This window comes from Piliocolobus tephrosceles, chromosome 14 (assembly GCF_002776525.5).
Source record: "Piliocolobus tephrosceles isolate RC106 chromosome 14, ASM277652v3, whole genome shotgun sequence".
Classification (NCBI taxonomy): Eukaryota; Metazoa; Chordata; class Mammalia; order Primates; family Cercopithecidae; genus Piliocolobus; species Piliocolobus tephrosceles.
The window spans coordinates 84,680,186-84,698,826 of NC_045447.1; the positions used below are offsets into that span (position 1 = coordinate 84,680,186).

General features: G+C 40.0%; 1 protein-coding gene across 33 annotated transcripts in view; it reads right to left on the bottom strand.

The window, feature by feature from the left end:
* Positions 1-18,641, bottom strand: part of TRPM3 (transient receptor potential cation channel subfamily M member 3) — a 908,811-nt gene that overhangs the window by 111,985 nt on the left and 778,185 nt on the right. The window lies entirely within an intron of this gene.

Genomic DNA, 18,641 nt, shown 5'->3' on the forward strand with positions numbered 1-18,641 from the left:
TGGAGGGCAGTGGCCGGATCTCAGCTCACTGCAAGCTCCGCCTCCCGGGTTTACGCCATTCTCCTGCCTCAGCCTCCCGAATAGCTGGGACTACAGGGGCCCGCCACCTCGTCTGGCTAGTTTTTTGTATTTTTTAGTAGAGACGGGGTTTCACCGTGTTAGCTTTTTAAAAAGAAGGTCTTTGAAGCTCCATGCTTTTTTGATATATAATACTTGTGCATGTTTATGGTGTTCATGTGATATTTTGATGCACGCATACAAGTTCATTGTAGATTATTAATAGCGCACTTTGACTGAACCCAGTAGATGTCAATAGCACTTCCCGTCCCCATCCTCCCAGACATGATGCTCAAAAATGTATTCAGACATTGCCAAATGCCCCCATGTGTGAAGGGAGCAAAAGTGGCCTGGTGAGCAGCACTGCTCTATGGTCTGGCTAGGTAGGCAAGGTGTGGTTCACAGAGCAGCTGCAGCAGCGCCACCCTGGCACTTCTTAGAAATGCAAGCCTCAGGCCCTGTCCCAGACCTACTAAACCAGAATCTGTGTTTTCACAAGATCCCAGATGACTTGTGTGCACACTCAATTTCGAGAAGCTCTGCTCTACCACACATTTTGTTTCTGCTGGCCAATCACTAGTTTCAAGGCATCCCTTGAATAGTATTTTGCATGGGAAGGGTGCTCTCATCAACTAGTGTACCAACTTGCCATTTTCCTGAAAAAGAGTTAGGAAGGTCTTTTAACAGAGAGGCAAACCAGCGGCTTAGGTTTACTTTGATTTGTGGGTAGAAGCCATTGGAACTATTTCTCAGGTTCTCATTTTTCTCCAGATTCTGTCTCTAGAGCTGTGCAGTTCACAGGTGGCTAAGTTTAAATTAATTAAAATTAAAGAAAATTAAAGTTATAATTCCTCAGTCAGACTAGCCACATTTTAATAACTTAATAGTTCCATGTGGCTAGTAACTATTGAACTGGAAAGCACAGATCTAGAACATTTCTATCATCACAGGAGGTTCTATCAGCGCAGAGTTCTCCTAGGTGAATGCGTTCTGTCCATAGAGGCAGCCTGCCAAGCAGCTGGAGGGGAAGCTGGAAATGGAGGCAGTGCAGTAACTAAAGGAACATTAGGCTCCAGGCAGGAGGGCCAAGTGAGGGTCCCTGTGGCTGTATGGACTCCTCTCAGCCACTGTTGATCATCTGTGAAATGGAGGCAATAAATATTATCCGGTTTACGTGGCTGGGGTGTGAGACTGAAATGAGATTGTATAAGTGAATTCATGTGTTAACAGGTTTTTCACAATTCACCAACACCCTTAGTGCACTGAAGAAGAGACACCCCTAAATATTTGCCCAGTTTCACGCTGCTGGATATCTCACGATCAGGGAGGAGGATAAAGAGACAATCTTCCTTGGCTCAGAGTTTTTAAACATCAAACATGTGCTGGGCAAAGTATTAGGCACTTCCACATGTCATATGTAACATCCCAATTAATCTGGAGACCGGGTCTTATTGTCTCCTGTCTCACTGAAACACATAAGACTACTGAGATCCAGGGAGGTTGAATAGTCAAAGATAAAACAGCTACTAACCGGGTAAATGGAACAAGTATTCATCAAACCAGAGGTGAGAGTCAGATCCGGAGAATTCTTCTTCATCATTGCTGCTTCTGATGTTTGGGAAAGGAAGATAGCAAATGTGTACGCTGTTCATTCCTCTGGGTTCGCCAGCAGTCAAGGCCAGAAACAATGAGGAGGGGGGCAGGGTTCCTGGTGGTTAACTCATATCAGTGATTCCCAAACTTTGCTGCACATTAGAATCACCTGGGAAGCTTTGCTCAGGGTGCATCCCATATCAATTAAATCATGTTGCTTGGGATGGGATCCAGGCGTGGATATTTTTAAAGCTCTCCAGGTGCTTCCAATATGCAGCAGAGGCTGGGAACTACTGCGCTGTGTGCCTCCTTTCCTGCTTACCCTCGCCTCTTCCCTCTGGGCTCTGAGATACTGACATTATACATTAAGCAAAAAATATTTGCTAAGTGAATACTTCTCAAATTTTAGCATGCATGATTACAACTCAGAGAACTTTTTAAGACACAGATTCTTGGGTCCCAGCTGCAGACCTGATTCAGTAGCTCTTGGGTGGGGCCTAAGGTTCCGTGTGTCTAACAAGCTCCCAGATGAGGCCGCTGCTGCTGATCTGGGGCCACGCTTTGAGTAACAAGGCCCTTGAGAGCTGTGGTGCTCAGTTCCCTTCATAGGTTGAAGAGCATTTCTGATTCTGGTGTCCACACATTAATGCCCTTATTATCGACCACATACTTGAAGTAAATTTATTAGTGTTTACAATGATGAATATCATTTCAGCTTTCACATGGAATTTTCCATTAAAAATTATTTATCTCCTCAGGTAACAAGAGGGACTGCACACTCATACCAGGGTAACTGGCATACACAAGTGATAAGTAGAAATGTGTCAAAATATACTGTCATCAATTTGGGGAGGAAAAGAAGTGAGGGCTCACTGCGATTGCTTTTGGAAAGGTAGCACTTTACATGTTCCTTTGCTTCTTTAGCTGGTCTACTGGTTGGTGCTGACTTGCTGGAAAGGTTTAATCATTTCCTTTGCCATTTGTATGTTACAAATTAGTATGTCACCCAAGTCAATGATAGCAGCTCGAGCCTGAACAGGGACACATAGCAGGAAGCAGTTATTGAGGTCAAGGTGAGCTACAGGCCTCAATGTAATTAGGCAAGTGTCAAATGGAAGCATGAAACCAACGAATCTTGACTTTCAAAAATTGAAAATACGTCACTCAAGAATGGCCGTGGGTGACAGTTTGGATCAGTGGTTCTCAGCTAGGGTGACCAGCCATCCAGGCTTGCACAGTGTAGTCATAGTGTTAGCATTTAAATTCCTGCACTCTGGGAGATGTGTCAAGCCTGAATAAACCTGGTGGCTGGTCACCCTATTCTCAACTATGGCTGTGCACTTGGAACTGCCTAAAGAGCTTTAAAATATACTCATGCCTGGGGCACACCCCCACAGATTCCAGTTTAATTGGTCCTGGGCATTGCAGTTTTTAAAAGTTCCCCAGTGATTCTAATGTGAGGATAAAATTAAGAATGTAGATAGTGTAGATAGCATATGTTCATTCATTCACTCATTCATCTGTTTGTTCATTTAATTATTTATGCATTCAAAGATAATGATTTCATGCCTCCTCATATGGGAAGCAGTATGCCAGCATGAGGACCAAGATGTATAAAGCAGAATACTTTGTCTTGAGAGCTTACAGTCAAGAGGAGAAGTCTGTAATTAAATACATTATTTCATGCAGTAATTCATTTATCTCCTCAACAGATATTCATTGAATACTTTCTCTGCTGGGAACTGATTTGTCATTGAATATCCAGTGACAAACAAGGTAGCCAAGGTCAACCTCTTCACAGAGCTTACATCCTACTGGTGGCGGGGAAGTAAGCAAATAAATTCATGAACAGCATACTTTCAGACTATGTAAGTGCTGTGAAGGAGCAGTGCCACTCCTAGGGTATGTGGGACCTGTGCTTTTAGAAACAAATCGATGTAGCAGTACCATTCTGGCTATCTGATCTTGCATGTCCCCACGACAGAAGTATTTTGCCAATTGGCTGGAGCAATCTGCTGGCCAGGCTGCCCTCCAGAAATGAGGGCTAAACATGGAGTCATTGGACAACCAACGACAAAAAACACATGATTATCTCAATAGATGCAAAAAAGGCCTTCAACAAAATTCAACACCCCTTCATGCTGAAAACTCTCAATAAACTAAGTATTGATGGAATGTATCTCAAAATAATAAAAGCTATTTATGACAAACCCACAGTCAATATCATACTGAATGGGCAAAACCTGGAAGTATTCCCTTTGAAAACTGTCACAAGACAAGGATGCCCTCTCTAACCACTCCTATTCAACACAGTATTGGAAGTTCTGGCCAGGGAAATCAGGCAAGAGAAAGAAATAAGGGGTATTCAAACAGGAAGAGGGGAAGTAAAACTGTTTCTGCTTGCAGATGACATGATTGTATATTCAGAAAACTCCACCATTTCAGCCCCAAATCTCCTTTAGCTGATAAGCAACCTCAGCAAAGTCTCAGGATACAAAATCAATGTGCAAAAATCACAAGTATTTCTATACACCAATAATAGACAAACAGAGAGCCAAATCATGAGTGAACTCCCATTCACAATTGTTACAAAGAGAATAAAATACCTAGGAATAAAACTTACAAGGGATGTGAAGGACCTGTTCAAGGAGAACTATAAACCACTGCTCAAGGAAATAAGAGAGGACACAAACAAACAGAGAAACATTCCATGCTCATGGATAGGTGGAATCAATATTGTGAAAATGGCCATACTGCCAAAAGTAATTTATAGATTCAATGCTATTCCCATCAAGCTACCATTGGCTTTCTTCACAGAATCAGAAAAAACTATCTTAAATTTCATATGGAACCAAAAAAGGGCCTACATAGCCAAGACAATCCTAAGCAAAAATAACAAACCTGGAGGCATCACACTTCCTGTCTTCAAACTATACTACAAGGCTACAGTAACAAAAACAGCATGGTATGGGTACCAAAACAGATATATAGATCAATGGAACAGAGCAGAGGCCTCAGAAATAATGCCACACATCTACAACCACCTGATCTTTGATAAACATGACAAAAGAAGCAATGGGGAAAGGATTCCCTATTCAATAGTGTTTGGAAAACTGGCTAGCCATATGCAGAGAAGTGAAACTGGACCCCTTCCTTACACCTTATACAAAAATTAACTCGAGGTGGATTAAAGACTTAAACATAAAACCCAAAACCATAAAAACCCTAGAAGAAAACCTAGGCAATACCATTCAGGACATAGGCATGGGCAAAGTCTTCATGACTAAAACACCAAAAGCAATGACAACAAAAGCCAAAACTAACAAATGGGATCTAATTAGATTGAAGAGCTTCTGCACAGCAAAAGAAACTATCATCAGAATGAGCAGGCAACCTACAGAATGGGAGAACATTTTTGCAATCTATCCATCTGACAAAGGGCTAATATCCAGAATCTATAAAGAACTTAAACAAATTTACAAGAAAAAAACAACTCCATCAAAAAGTGGACAAAGAATATGAACAGACACTTCTCAAAAGAAGACATTTGTGCAGCCAACAAACATATGAAAAAAAGTTAATCATCACTGGTCATTAGAGAAATTTAAATCAAACCCACAATAAGACACCAGCTCACGCTTGTTAGAATGGCAATCATTAAAAAGTCAGGAAACATTTGCTGAGAGGATATGGAGAAATAGGAACACTTTTTCACTGGTGGGAGTGTAAATTAGTTCTTCCATTGTGGAAGACAGTGTGGCAATTCCTCAAGGATCTAGAACCAGAAATACAATTTGACCCAGTAATCTCATTACTGGGTATATACCCAAAGGATTATAAATCATTTTACTATGAAGACACATGCACACATATGTTTATTGAAGCACTATTCACAATAGCAAAGACTTGGAACCAACCACAATGCCCATCAATGATAGACTGGATAAAGAAAATGTGGCACATATACACCATGGAATACTATGCAACCATAGAAAAGGATGAGTTCATGACCTTTGCGGGGACATGGATGAATCTGGAAACCATCATTCTCAGCAAACTAACATAGGAACAGAAAACCAAACACTGCATGTTCTCACTCATAAGTGGGAGTTGAACAATGAGAAAACATGGACACAGGGAAGAGCACATCACACACTAGGGCCTGTTAGGGGGTGAGGAGCTAGGGGAGGGAGAGCATTAGGAGAAATACCCAATGTAGATGATGGGTTGATGGGTGCAGCAAACCACCATGCCACATATGTACCTATGTAACAAGTCTGCATGTTCTGCACATGTAACCCAGAACTTAAAGTATAATACTAAAAAATAATCAATGGAACTAAGAGTTGGTTTTTTGAAAAAATACGTAAGATTGATAGACCACTAGCTAGACTAATAAAGAAAAACGAGAGAAGATCCAAATAAACACAATCAGAAATGACAAAGATGACATTACCACTGACCCCATGGAAAAAACAAAAAACAAAAACAAAAAACCTCAGAGACTATTAGGGACACCTCTATGCACAAGAACTAGAAACCTAGAAGAAATCAATAAATTCCTTGTAACATACAACCTCCCAACATTGAACCAGGAAGAAACTGAATACCTGAACAGACCAATAGCAAGTTCTGAAATGGACTCAGTAATAAAAAATCTACTAACAAGAAAATGCCCTGTACCAGAGAGATTCACAGCTAAATTTTCTAGACATATAAATAAGAGGTGGTACCAATCCTACTGAAAATATTCCAAAAAATTGAAGAGGAATGATGCTTCCTTAACTCATTTTATGAGGTCAGCATCATTCATAACCAAACCTGGCAGAGACACAGTGAAAAAAAGAGAACTTCAGGCCAATATCCCTAATGAACACAGAAGCAAAAATTATCAACAAAATACTAGCAAATTGAATCCAGCAGCACATCAAAAAACTTATCCACCATGATCAAGTAGGTTTTTTTCCTGGGATGCAAGGTTGGTTCATCATACAAAAATAAATAAATGTGATTCATCACATAAACAGAACTAAAAACAAAAAACACATGATCATCTTCATAGACACAGAAAAAGCTTTCAACAAAATTCAACATCCCTTTATGTTAAAAACCTTCAACAAACTAGGCACTGAAGGAACATACCTTAAAAATACAAGAGCCATCTATGACAAACCTACAGCCACCATCATACTGAACAAGCAAAAGCTGGAAGCATTCCCCTTGAGAACTGGAACGAGACAAGGATGCCCACTCTCACTACTTGTATTCAGCATAGTACTAGAATCCCTAGACAGAGCAATCAGGCAAAATAAGGAAATACAAGGCATCCCAATAGGAAGAGAGGAAGTCAAACTATCTTTGTTCACAGACAAAATGATTCTATACATAGAAAGTCCCATGGTCTCTGCCCAAAGTCTCCTAGAACTGATAAACAACTTCAGTAAAATTTCAGAATATAAAATAAATGTACAAAAATCAGTAGTATTTCTATACACCAATAATGTCCAAGCTGAGAGACAAATCAAGAATGCAATCTCAGTCACAATAGCTACAAAAACAATAAAATATTTAGGAATACTTAGCTAACAAGGGTGGTGAAAGATCTCTGTAGCGAGAATTACAAAACACTATTGAAAGAAAACAGACAACATAAACAAATGGAAAAACATTACATGCTCATGGATAGGGATAATTAACATTGTTAAAATGGCCATACTACTCAAAGCAACGTGCAGATTCAATGCTGTTTGTATCAAATTACCAGTGTAATTTTTCATAGAATTAGAATAAACTGGCCAGGTATGGTGGCTTATGCCTGTATTCCCAGCATTTTTGGAGACAGAGGCAGGAAGATCACTTGATCCCAGCAGTTTGAGACCAACCTGGGCAACACAGGGAGACCTCATCTCTATAAGTAATACAAAATAGTAGACAGGCATGGTGGCATGTACCTGTGGTCCCAGCTACTTGGGAGGCCGAGATGGGAGGATCACTTGAACTTGGGAGGTCGAGGCTGCAGTGAGCCATGATCATGGCAGCCTGGGCATCAGAGTGAAATCACATCTCAGAAAAAAAGAAAAGGAAAACCTATTCTAAAATTCATATGCAACCCAAAAAGAGCCTGAAGAGCCAAAGCAATCCTAAGCAAAAAAACAAAGCTGGAGGCATCACACTACCTGACTTTAAACTATACCACAAGGCTACAATAACAAAACCAGCATCATGCTAGTACAAAAAGAGACACATAAACCAATGGAACAGGTTAGAGAACCCAGAAACAAAGCCATATACCTACAGGAATCAGATCTTTGACAAAGTCAACACCAGCAAGCAATAGGGCAAGGACTCCGTATTCAGTAAATGGAGCTGGGATAACTGGTTAGCCATATGCAGAAGATTGACACTGGACCCTTTCCTTTCACTACATACAAAAATCAACTCAAGATGGAGTAAAGACTTAAATATAAAACCTAAAACTATGAAAATCCCAAGAGAAAACCTAGGACATATCATTCTGAACATAGCACCTGGCACAGATTCCACAACAAACACTCCAAAAGCAATTGCAACAAAACCAAATTAGACAAGTGAGACCTAATTAACCTAAGGAGCTTCTGCACAACAAAATAAACTATCAACAGAGTAAATGGACAACCTAAAGAATAGAGGAAAATCTTTGCAAATTATACATCCAACAAAGGTCTAATTTCCAGAATATATAAGGAACTTAAGCAAATTAACAAGTAAAAATAACCTCATTTAAAAATGGGCAAAAGACATAAACAGACACTTTTTTTTTTTTTTTTGAGATGGAGTCTCACTCTGTCACCCAGGCTGGAATGGAATGACTCGATCTCAGCTGACTGCAACCTGTGCCTCCCGGGTTCAAGCAATTCTCTTGCCGCAGCCTCCCGGGTAGCTGGGATTACAGGTGTCCACCACCATGCCTGGCTAATTTTTCTATTTTTAGGAGAGACACTGTTTTGCCATGTTGGCCAAGCTGGTCTTGAACTCCTGACCTCAAGCAATCTGCCAGCCTCGGCCTCCTAAAGTGCTGAGATTACAGGTGTGAGTCACCACACCCAGCTTAACAGATACTTCTTAAAAGAAGCAAATATACGCGGCCAATAATCATGGGAAAAACTGCTCAATATCACTAATCATTAGAGAAATGCAAATCAAAGCCAAAATGAGATACTATCTCATGCCATTCAGAATGGCTAGCACTAAAAAGTCAAAAAAAAAAAACAACAGATTTTGGTGAGGTTGCAGAGAAAAGGGAATGCTTATATACTGCTCTAATAAGCATTATTATAATGTAATGGGAATGTAAATTAGTTTAGCTCCTGTGGAAAGCTGTCCAGAGATATCTCAAAGAACTTAGAACTACCATTCAACCCAGTAATCCCATTACTGGGTATATACTCAAAGGAATATTAATTATTCTACCATAAAGACACATGCACATGTATTTTTACCACAGCACTTTTTGCAATAGCAAAGACATGGAATCAACCCTGCCCATTAATGGTGAATTGGATAAAGAAAATATGGCATATATACACCATGGAATATTACACAGCCTTAAAAAAGAATGAAATCATATCCTTTGCAGCTACATGGATGCAGCTGCAGGCCATTATTCTAAGCAAATTAACACAGGAATGGAAAGCCAAATATCAGTGTTCTCAATTATAAGTGGATGCTAAACACTGAGTACACATGGACACAAAGGGGAGAACAAGAGACACTGGGACTTACTTGAGGGTGGAGGGTGGGAGGAGAGTGAAGACTGAAAAATTAACCATTGAGTACTATGCTCACTGCTACCTGGATGATGAAATAATTTGTACGCAAAACCCCAGGGACATGCAATTTTCCCATGTAACAAACCTGCACATGTACCCCGGAATCTAAAATAAAAGTTGAAAGAGGAAAAAGAAAGTCTAAGGCCAGCTCAATTTTCCCCCTCATAAAAGACTTGATCATTTTGCCTGGAGGCCCAGGGTATCCTTTCTTTTTCTGTGAAGTTTAGTAACTTTATTAGGATCTTTCTTGGGCACTGGCGATTGTGGGTCAGTTCCTCCCGGCATAAGGTGGCTCTTTCAATATCTAGATCAAGTTTAATATTTTTAAAAAATGAAAACATAGCTAAATTATATTTTAAATTCTGTAATTATATTTTAAAAATTTGCTTTAATTCATTATTTTGGTTTCCTTCCTTAGAGACCAGTTGTGCTTTTGTTGGATCTCCACTTTCTGTCATATAATTTCTCTTTAATCCCAATGAACTCTTTATTGCCACTTCATTTCATTTTTGTTCACATTTCTATCCTCTGTGTCCTGCACTGGGTTTTTCACAGTGTATATTTGATCTTGCACCATTTCTCATTTCATCTGCAATTCTGTGATGATTCCCCCACACTTCATTCCTGTGTGCTATTCATACTTTATCTCCTTTTGCTGCCTCATCGACTCTTACCTGAATTTTGGTATTTCAACCTTTAAGTATTTCTTCATAGATGAGTGCTTCAATAAGATTAAATATTTTTAAATGTTATGATACCTACTTATTCATAATGTTCATCTGTTCCTCAGAAAAATTTTTCTCCACTTTTTATCACAAAGTTTTTATTGAACAAAAGTAACACGACATTAAAAATGATACACATATGAAAGTGAATGAAGGTCTGCAGTATAGAAAAGATGTGTACAAAGAGACCAACATTCAGATTATATAGTTCTGTAAAACTTTAGCCATAGCAGTTTAATGCTGATCAAGCAGACACATAAAAAGGGGAAAAATTTATTTAGTGTTTTTGAAACTTAGACTTCTGACTACCGAGAAACATTTTTATAAAGAGTATTATTCTTCTGTTAATAGATTTTGCCCTTTTGTTATTCTTTGTTAGAATATCTCTGTATGCAGTCTATGCTAATCGCTAATCCCTTTTTTATTATTTATGATTTAATAGCTGCATTACAATAGGCCCAGGATAGCATTTCAGGCTAGTTATTAATGATCACAACTGGAAGGCTTCCTTCTAATCTACTACAATGTCAAATTCCCTCCTGCAAGCACGGCTTATCTGCATAATTCAATACGTGGCCCACCGCCTCTATTTCTGTGTACTAAGTCAGTGACAGGAGGGCCTCCTGCCACCATCCAACTCACTCTTGTTTTTGCACATGCTGTTCCAGACAAAGGAGAGAACTTTGCATGTTGGGGTGTTACTCACACCCAGGAATAATATTTTTGTTGGCACTTTGTGAGGACTGCCACTGTTAATTTCTTTCTTTCTTTTTTTTTTTTTTTTTGAGTTAAAGTATTTTATTTTGTGTTAGGGTCTTTTTCACATCTTGGTTACATGTGAAAACAAGGCATCTAGAGAACACATGGTGTGAATCTGCAAAAAGAACAGTGTAGATTGTTTTCTAAATTAAGCAAAACTTAGTTGTTCATAGTACAGGTTGTTCATGGTTACACAGTCATGGATTCTTGAAATGAGTGTCTTCTTATTAGCTGGGGGAGTTGTTTTGAGGGGTTTCTCTCTTTTATAACACAAGCTTTCATTCTTTCATATGAACATCACTGAACATCGAGTGTGAATAACCTTCAAGCCCACAGCCTAATCGTTCTCCATTCACACATTTCTATTTATAGACTTCGCATGTCACCCCTGGGATGCTGGTATACTGAATATGTTTCCTCCTGGGAAATGTTAAGTGCTCCCAGGGAGCAGAGTCTAAATTAACAGAGTCTAAATTTGCCACTGTTAATTTCTATCTCCTCTGCTTTCACCCCTTCCTCCTTCCTCCCGCATAGCTCCTGTATATACAAACATTTTGGAATATAGTTCCTAGCTTCACCAAAAATGCAGTCTGATTGTTTTTCTTTCTTTCTTTTTTCTTTACTATTTCTTGAAGCTTTCCAGGAGAAGAAGAGAAGGATGAGTTCAAGTAGTCATGTCTACATTGGAAGTCGTGAAGGATTTTATTGGTAGAAGAGTGTCTTCATCAAAGCTTTGAGTTAGTATTATTATTATTCCTCTAACTGAAATATTGGGAATGGACAGGAATGTGCTCAATAGGAAGGAGGAAGACCCTTCAGAGGCCACTGCAACAAATCAAAGAAAAAATCCTGAAGGCCTAATGTTGCTGAGCAAGGAGGAAAATGAATAGATCGACATGGGATTGACAGGACAGATATTGTGGAGGCAAAAATTGCTCAGAATTGGCAAGCGTTTTCTTGGACAAAGGGAGGAATTTGGAGGAGGCTTTGAACCTAGATAATTGAAAAGATGGTGGCTATATGAACAGAAATAGGAAAATCAGGTTGAAATCAGGTTTTAGAGGAAAGATGATTACTTTGTTTATATTATTATTATTATTATATTTTTAAGACAGTTACTTTGATTGAATTTGAAGTGCTAAGTGACACCTGAGGGAGTGGTCCAGTAGGCAATCAGAAAGGGGTGGGCAGGGAGGGAAGCTAGGTTTGGAGGCAGACCTAGAGGTTATTCATGTAGACATGATATTTGAAACCATAGGACTTTATAAGTTTGGTGGAAGGTGAAGTGAAGAAATAAGTATATCTAATGAAGAAGACAAAGGAGTGGTCAGAAAGGCAGAATACTCAGGAACTTTGACACCAAGGAAAAGTAAAAATAAATAGAGCTTTCATCTTACAGTGACAGCCAATTACATACTGGGCATATTACATGTATGATCTCATTTAATGCTCACAAAAAATCTGTACAGTGAGTATCTATTCCCACTTTGCTAATTGGAAAATGGGCTCAGAGAGGCAGAGTAACTCATGGAATTAGGCTTTAAACTGTGGTTTCCCCTCAAAGTAGAAAATAGTTGCAGGAAGAAGTGGATAAAATCAACACTGCCAAAGTGACTGAGAGCTTCAGGAAGATGATTACTGGGGTTAGGAGATCATTTGGAATCTTCAGGAGTATGGAAAGCTGTGTGAATACATTTGGTGGGGTAGAAGCTGGGATGCAAGAGTTTGCAGAGTGAGTGAGTGAGTCAAGAATTTAGAGTGCTGGAGGTGAGGAAGTTGTAGGAAGGCTGACTACCTCTCAGAGTTTGCTGGTTAAGAGGGGAAAGGTTAGATGCTACCTTGCAGGCTTGGTGGAGAGTAGTCAAGGACTTCTCAGATTGATGAGGGCCTTGAATGTGCTTATAGCAGAAGGGGGAAAAGCCCTTGGACAGGGAAACAGTGTAAGTGTAAAAGGAAAGAGCAAGTACATGATGGATGAGATCCTAGAGAATGGAGGCCAGGGAGGATTTGGGTTTAGCCAAGAACAGAGGTCTTCAGAGAGAGGAGGAAAAGCAAAGAGGGTGAGTGAATAAACTAATATTCGTGAATGGAAAAGAATGATAGGAAGGAAGCTTGGCTGAGACTGAATATTATAAGAAGTAACAAGGGATAGCATCTGCTGAAGGTGAGGGGGAATGGGAACTTGGAGACAACGGAGGAATGTAGGCAGTGTATTAGAGGATACGGCTTAAATGATGAGGGAGTTACAGACCAGAATCAGGGACCACTTGAGGTAAGACATCACAAGCATGTCATGGCCTTAATGATTACATGTTGCAGGAAATAGTTGTTTGGGGATTTGAGCATCAGTGCTGGGGGAATATTTTTCAAAAAACGCCTTGAGAGTTGCTAAACACTTCAATGGGTTGTAAATGAAGGCTGTGGATCCTCCTTGGGAGAGTTGTTAAAGAAAAAAAGTCAGGTGTCTTATCTGACATGGATAGTATAAGTATGGTCTTGCTTGATGGACTAGGATGGGGAGGGAGAAGGATTTGCCAACCTTGCCATGTTCACAGTAGTGTCATGACTTTACGATATACAGGATAATGCCACCCCTCCCTACAACAATGTTGAGGAACACTTCTTCTTGTTGTGGTCTTTGGATCGTTTTTGTCTTATCTAAATAATTTTGTCTGGATTAAATATTCTTCCTAGGGATTTGATTCATTTCCACAAATATACTTTATTTGTAAATGTTGCAATTGAATGCAATACGGTGCAGTCAATGAAAACGCATCCATCTGAAATTAAGGAAGATGGTGGGTAGGAGTCAGGACTAGCTTGCAGCCCCTGCTTGGACAAATAGAGCAGTGTATGGAGACTCAGATCATGAACTTTTGCTCCAAGAACTACCTCAGGAATATACCAGGAAAGCTGAGAGAATCGACAGACCCTTTGAAGGAACTGGATCACTGCTGCAGGTTCCCTGTGAGGCTGAAAAACTGAGTCTGCTTGGTTTCTCAATGGGGAGGCTAGTGGTCTGGGGCAAGTTCTCAGCCCTGGTCACTGGATGTCTGGAAATAGACTTGGTGCTGTCGTGGGGGCATGGTGGGAGTGAGACTGGCCTTTGGGACTATGGACTGTGTGGGAGCAGGGTGAGACCTGTGACTGCTGGCTTTCCCTCACTTCCCCAGTGACCTGTATGACTCAGTAGAGGCAACCACAATCCCCCTTGGAATATAACTCCATTGGACTGGGAACCACAACCCCATCCCCCACAGCAGCCACAGCAAGCCCTGCCCAAGGAGAGACTTAGCTCAGACACTCCTATCTCTGCCCCCACCTGGTGGTCTTTCGCTATCCACCCTGGTAGCTGAAGACAGAGGTCATAATCTCTTGGGAGCTCTATGGTCTGCCCACTGCCTGAGAAACCTGAATACTTAACCAGGTGTCCTTAGGGCAAGCTCGCATCCTCCCTATAGGATCACAGTTAATGAGCTCTTGAAACTGCCACCTCCTGGTTGGAGGCCAACCAACACAAAAGCAGGGCACTAAACAAAAACACAACCAAGGACACTCAGAGTCCACTTCACTCCCCTGCTACCTCTACCAGAGCAGGTGCTGGTATCCATGGTTGCAAGACCTGAAGGCAATCACAACACAGGACTCCTTGCAGATACTCCCCAGTACCAGCCCAGAGCCCAGTAGCTCTGCTGGGTGGCCAGATCCAGAAGAGCAAAAACAATCACTGCGATTTGGCTCTCAGGAAGCCCCATTCCTAGGGGATGGGGGAGAATATCACATTAGGGGAAAATCCCATTGGAAAAAATAATCTGAATAGTAGCCCTTGAGACCCAGATCTTCCCTCTGATATAGTCTACCCAAATGAGAAGGAACCAGAAAAATAATTCTGGTAATATGACAAAACAGGGTTCTTTAATACCCCCAAAAGATCATGCCAGCTCACTAGCAATGGATCCAAACCAAGAAAAAAATCTCTGAATTGCCAGAAGAAGAATTCAGAAGGTCACTTATTAAGCTAATCAAGGAGGCACAAGAGAAGGGTGAAGTCCAACTTAAGTAAATAAAAAATGTGATACGGGATTTGAAAAGAAAATTCTTCAGTCAAAGAGCACAAATAAAAAATAATCACAACTTCTGGAAATCAAGGACACACTTAGAGAAATGCAAAATGCACTGGGAAGTCTCAGCAACAGAACTGAACAAGCAGAAGAAAGAACTTCAGAGCTCGAAGGGAAGGCTTTCAAATGAAACCAAATCATCAAAGACAAAGACAAAAGAATAAATAAAAATGAACAAAGCCTCCAAGAAGTTTGGGATTATGTTAAACGTCTAAACCTAAGAATAATTGTTGTTACTGAGGAAGGTAAGAAATCTAAAAGTTTGGAAAACATTTGAGGGAATAATCAAGGAAAACTTCCCAGCCTTGCTAGAGACCTAGACATCCAAATACAAGAAGCTCCAAGAACACCTGGGAAATTCATCACAAAAAGATCATTGCCTAGGCACATCGTCATCAGGTTATCTAAAGTCATGATGAAGAAAAGAATCTTATGAGCTATGAGGCAAAAGCATCAAGGTAAACTATAAAGAAAAACCTATCAGATTAACAGATTTCTCAGCAGAAACCCTACAAGCTAGAAGGGATTGGAGTCCTATATTTAGTCTCCTTAAACAAAATAATTATCAGCCAAGAATTTTACGTCCAGTGAAACTAAGCTTCATAAATGAAGGAAAGCTACAGTCTTTTTCAAACACTGAATTTGCCACTACCAACCCAGCACTACAAGAACTGCTAAAATGAGCTCTAAACATTGAAACAAATCCAGAATCTACAAAGAACTTAAACAGATTTACAAGAAAAAAACAATGCCATCAAAAAGTGCGTGAAGGATATGAACAGACACTTCTCAGAAGAAGACATTTATGCAGCCAACAAACATATGAAAAAAAGTTAATCATCACTGGTCATTAGAGAAATGCAAATCAAAAGCACAATGAGATACCAACTCACACCAGTTAGAATGGCAATCATTAAAAAGTCAGGAAACAACAGATGCTGGAGAGGATGTGGAGAAATAGGAATGCTTTTACACTGTTGGTGGGAATGTAAATTAGTTCAACCATTGTGGAAGACAGTGTGGCTATTCCTCAAGGATCTAGAACCAGAAATACCATTTGACCCAGCAATCCCACTACTGAGTATATACCCAAAGGATTATAAATCATTCTACTATGAAGACACATGTACACATATGTTTATTGCGGCACTGTTCACAATAGCAAAGACTTGGAACCAACTCAAATGCCCATCAATGATAGACTGGATAAAGAAAATGTGGCACATATACACTATGGAATATTATGCAACCATAACAAAGGATGAATTCATGTCCTTTGCAGGGACATGGATGACACTGGAAACCATCATTCTCAGCAAACTGACTGAAGAACAGAAAACCAAACACCGCATGTTCTCGTTCATAAGTGGGAGTTGAACAATGAGAACACATTGACGCAGGGAGGGGAACATCACACACTGGGGCCTGCTGGGGGGTTGAGGGCTAGGAGAGGCATAGCATTAGGAGAAATACCTAATGTAGATGATGGTTTGATGGGTGCTGTGAACCACCATGGTATGTGTATACCAATGTAACAAACCTGCACGTTCTGCACATATATTCCAGAACTTAAAGTGTAATAAAAACAACAACAACAACAACAAAAATACAAAAGATAAATGAAACAAAAAGCTGGTTCTTTGAAAAGATAAATAAAATTCATAGACCATTAGTGAAATTAACCAAAAAAAGAAGAGAGAAGATTCAAATAAGCTCAATTACAAATAAAATGGGAGGGCCGGGCGCGGTGGCTCAAGCCTGTAATCCCAGCACTTTGGGAGGCCGAGACGGGCGGATCACGAGGTCAGGAGATCCAGATCATGCTGGCGAACACGGTGAAACCCCGTCTCTACTAAAAAATACAAAAAACTAGCCGGGTGAGGTGGCGGGCGCCTGTAGTCCCAGCCACTCAGGAGGCTGAGGCAGGAGAATGGCGTGAACCTGGGAGGCGGAGCTTGCAGTGAGCTGAGATCCGGCCACTGCACTCCAGCCCGGGCGACAGAGTGAGACTCCGTCTTAAAAAAATAAAATAAAATAAAATAAAATAAAATAAAATAAAATAAAATAAAATAAAATGGGAGATAGTAAAACCAATACCAGAGAAATCCAAAAGGTCATTCAAGGTTACTATGAGCTCTTTTATGCATATAAACTAGAAAAGCTAGAGGAGATAGATAAACTCCTGGAAATATACAACCCTCCTAGATTAAACCATGAAGATATAGAATCTCTGAACAGACCAACAACAAATGGTGAGATTGAAATGGTAATATAAAAATTGCCAACATAAAAATGTCCAGGACCAGATGTTCACAGCTGATTTCTATCAAACATTCAGAGAAGAATTGGTACCAATCCTATTGACGCTATTTCAAAACATAGAGAAAGGGAATCCTCCCTAAATCATTCTATGAAGCCTGTATCACCCTAATAACAAAATCAGGGAAGGACATAATAAGAAAACTACAGGCCAATGTCCCTGATGAACATAGATGCAAAAATCCTCAACAAAATACTAGCGAACTGAATCCAACAGTGTATCAAAAAGATAATCCACCATGATCAAGTGGGTTTCATACCAGGGACGCAGGGATGGTTTAACATAGGTAAGTCAATAAATGTGATACACCACATAAACAGAATTAAAAGCAAAAATCACATGACCATTTCAATAGACATACAGAAAGCATTTGACAAAATCTAGCATCATTTTATGATTAAAACCCTCAGAAAAATCAGCATAGAAGGAACATACCTTAAGGTAATGAAAGCCATCTATGACAAATCCAGAGCCAACATTTTACTGAACAGGGAAAAATTGAAAGCATTCCCCCCTGAGAACTGGAATAAGATAAAGATACCCACTGACACCACTTCTATTCAACACAGTACTAGAAGTCACAGCTAGAGCAATCAGACAAGAGAAAGAAGGAAAAGGCATTCAAATTGGAAAACAGGAAGTCAAACTGTCACTGTTGACAGATGATATGATTGTATAACTAGAAAACCCTAGAGACCCATCCAAGCTCCTGGAACTGGTAAATGAATTTGGTAAAGTTTCAGGATACAAAATTAATGTACACAAATCAGTAGCTCTGCTGTACACCAACAGTGACCAAACTGAGAATCAGATAAAGAACTCAATTGCTTTCACAGTAGCTGCATGCATATATATACATACATACATATACATACATATATATATATATATATATATGACTGATATGGTTTGGCTGTGTCCCCACCCAAATCTTATATTGAATTGTAGCCCCCATAATTCCCATGTGTTGTGGGAGGAACCCGGTGGGAGATATTTGAATCATGGAAGAGGTTTCTCCCATACTGTTCTCGTGGCAGTGAATAAGTCTCACAAGATCTGATGTTTTTATAAGGGGAAACCCCTTTTGTTTGGCTCTCACACTCTGTTGCCTGCCACCACGTAAGAAGTCCCTTTGGTCTTCCTTGTCTTCTGCCATGATTGTGAGGCCTCCCCAGCTATGTGGAACTGTGAGTCAATTAAACCTCTTTTTCTTTATAAATTACCCAGTCTCAGGTATGTCTTTATCAGTAGCATGGAA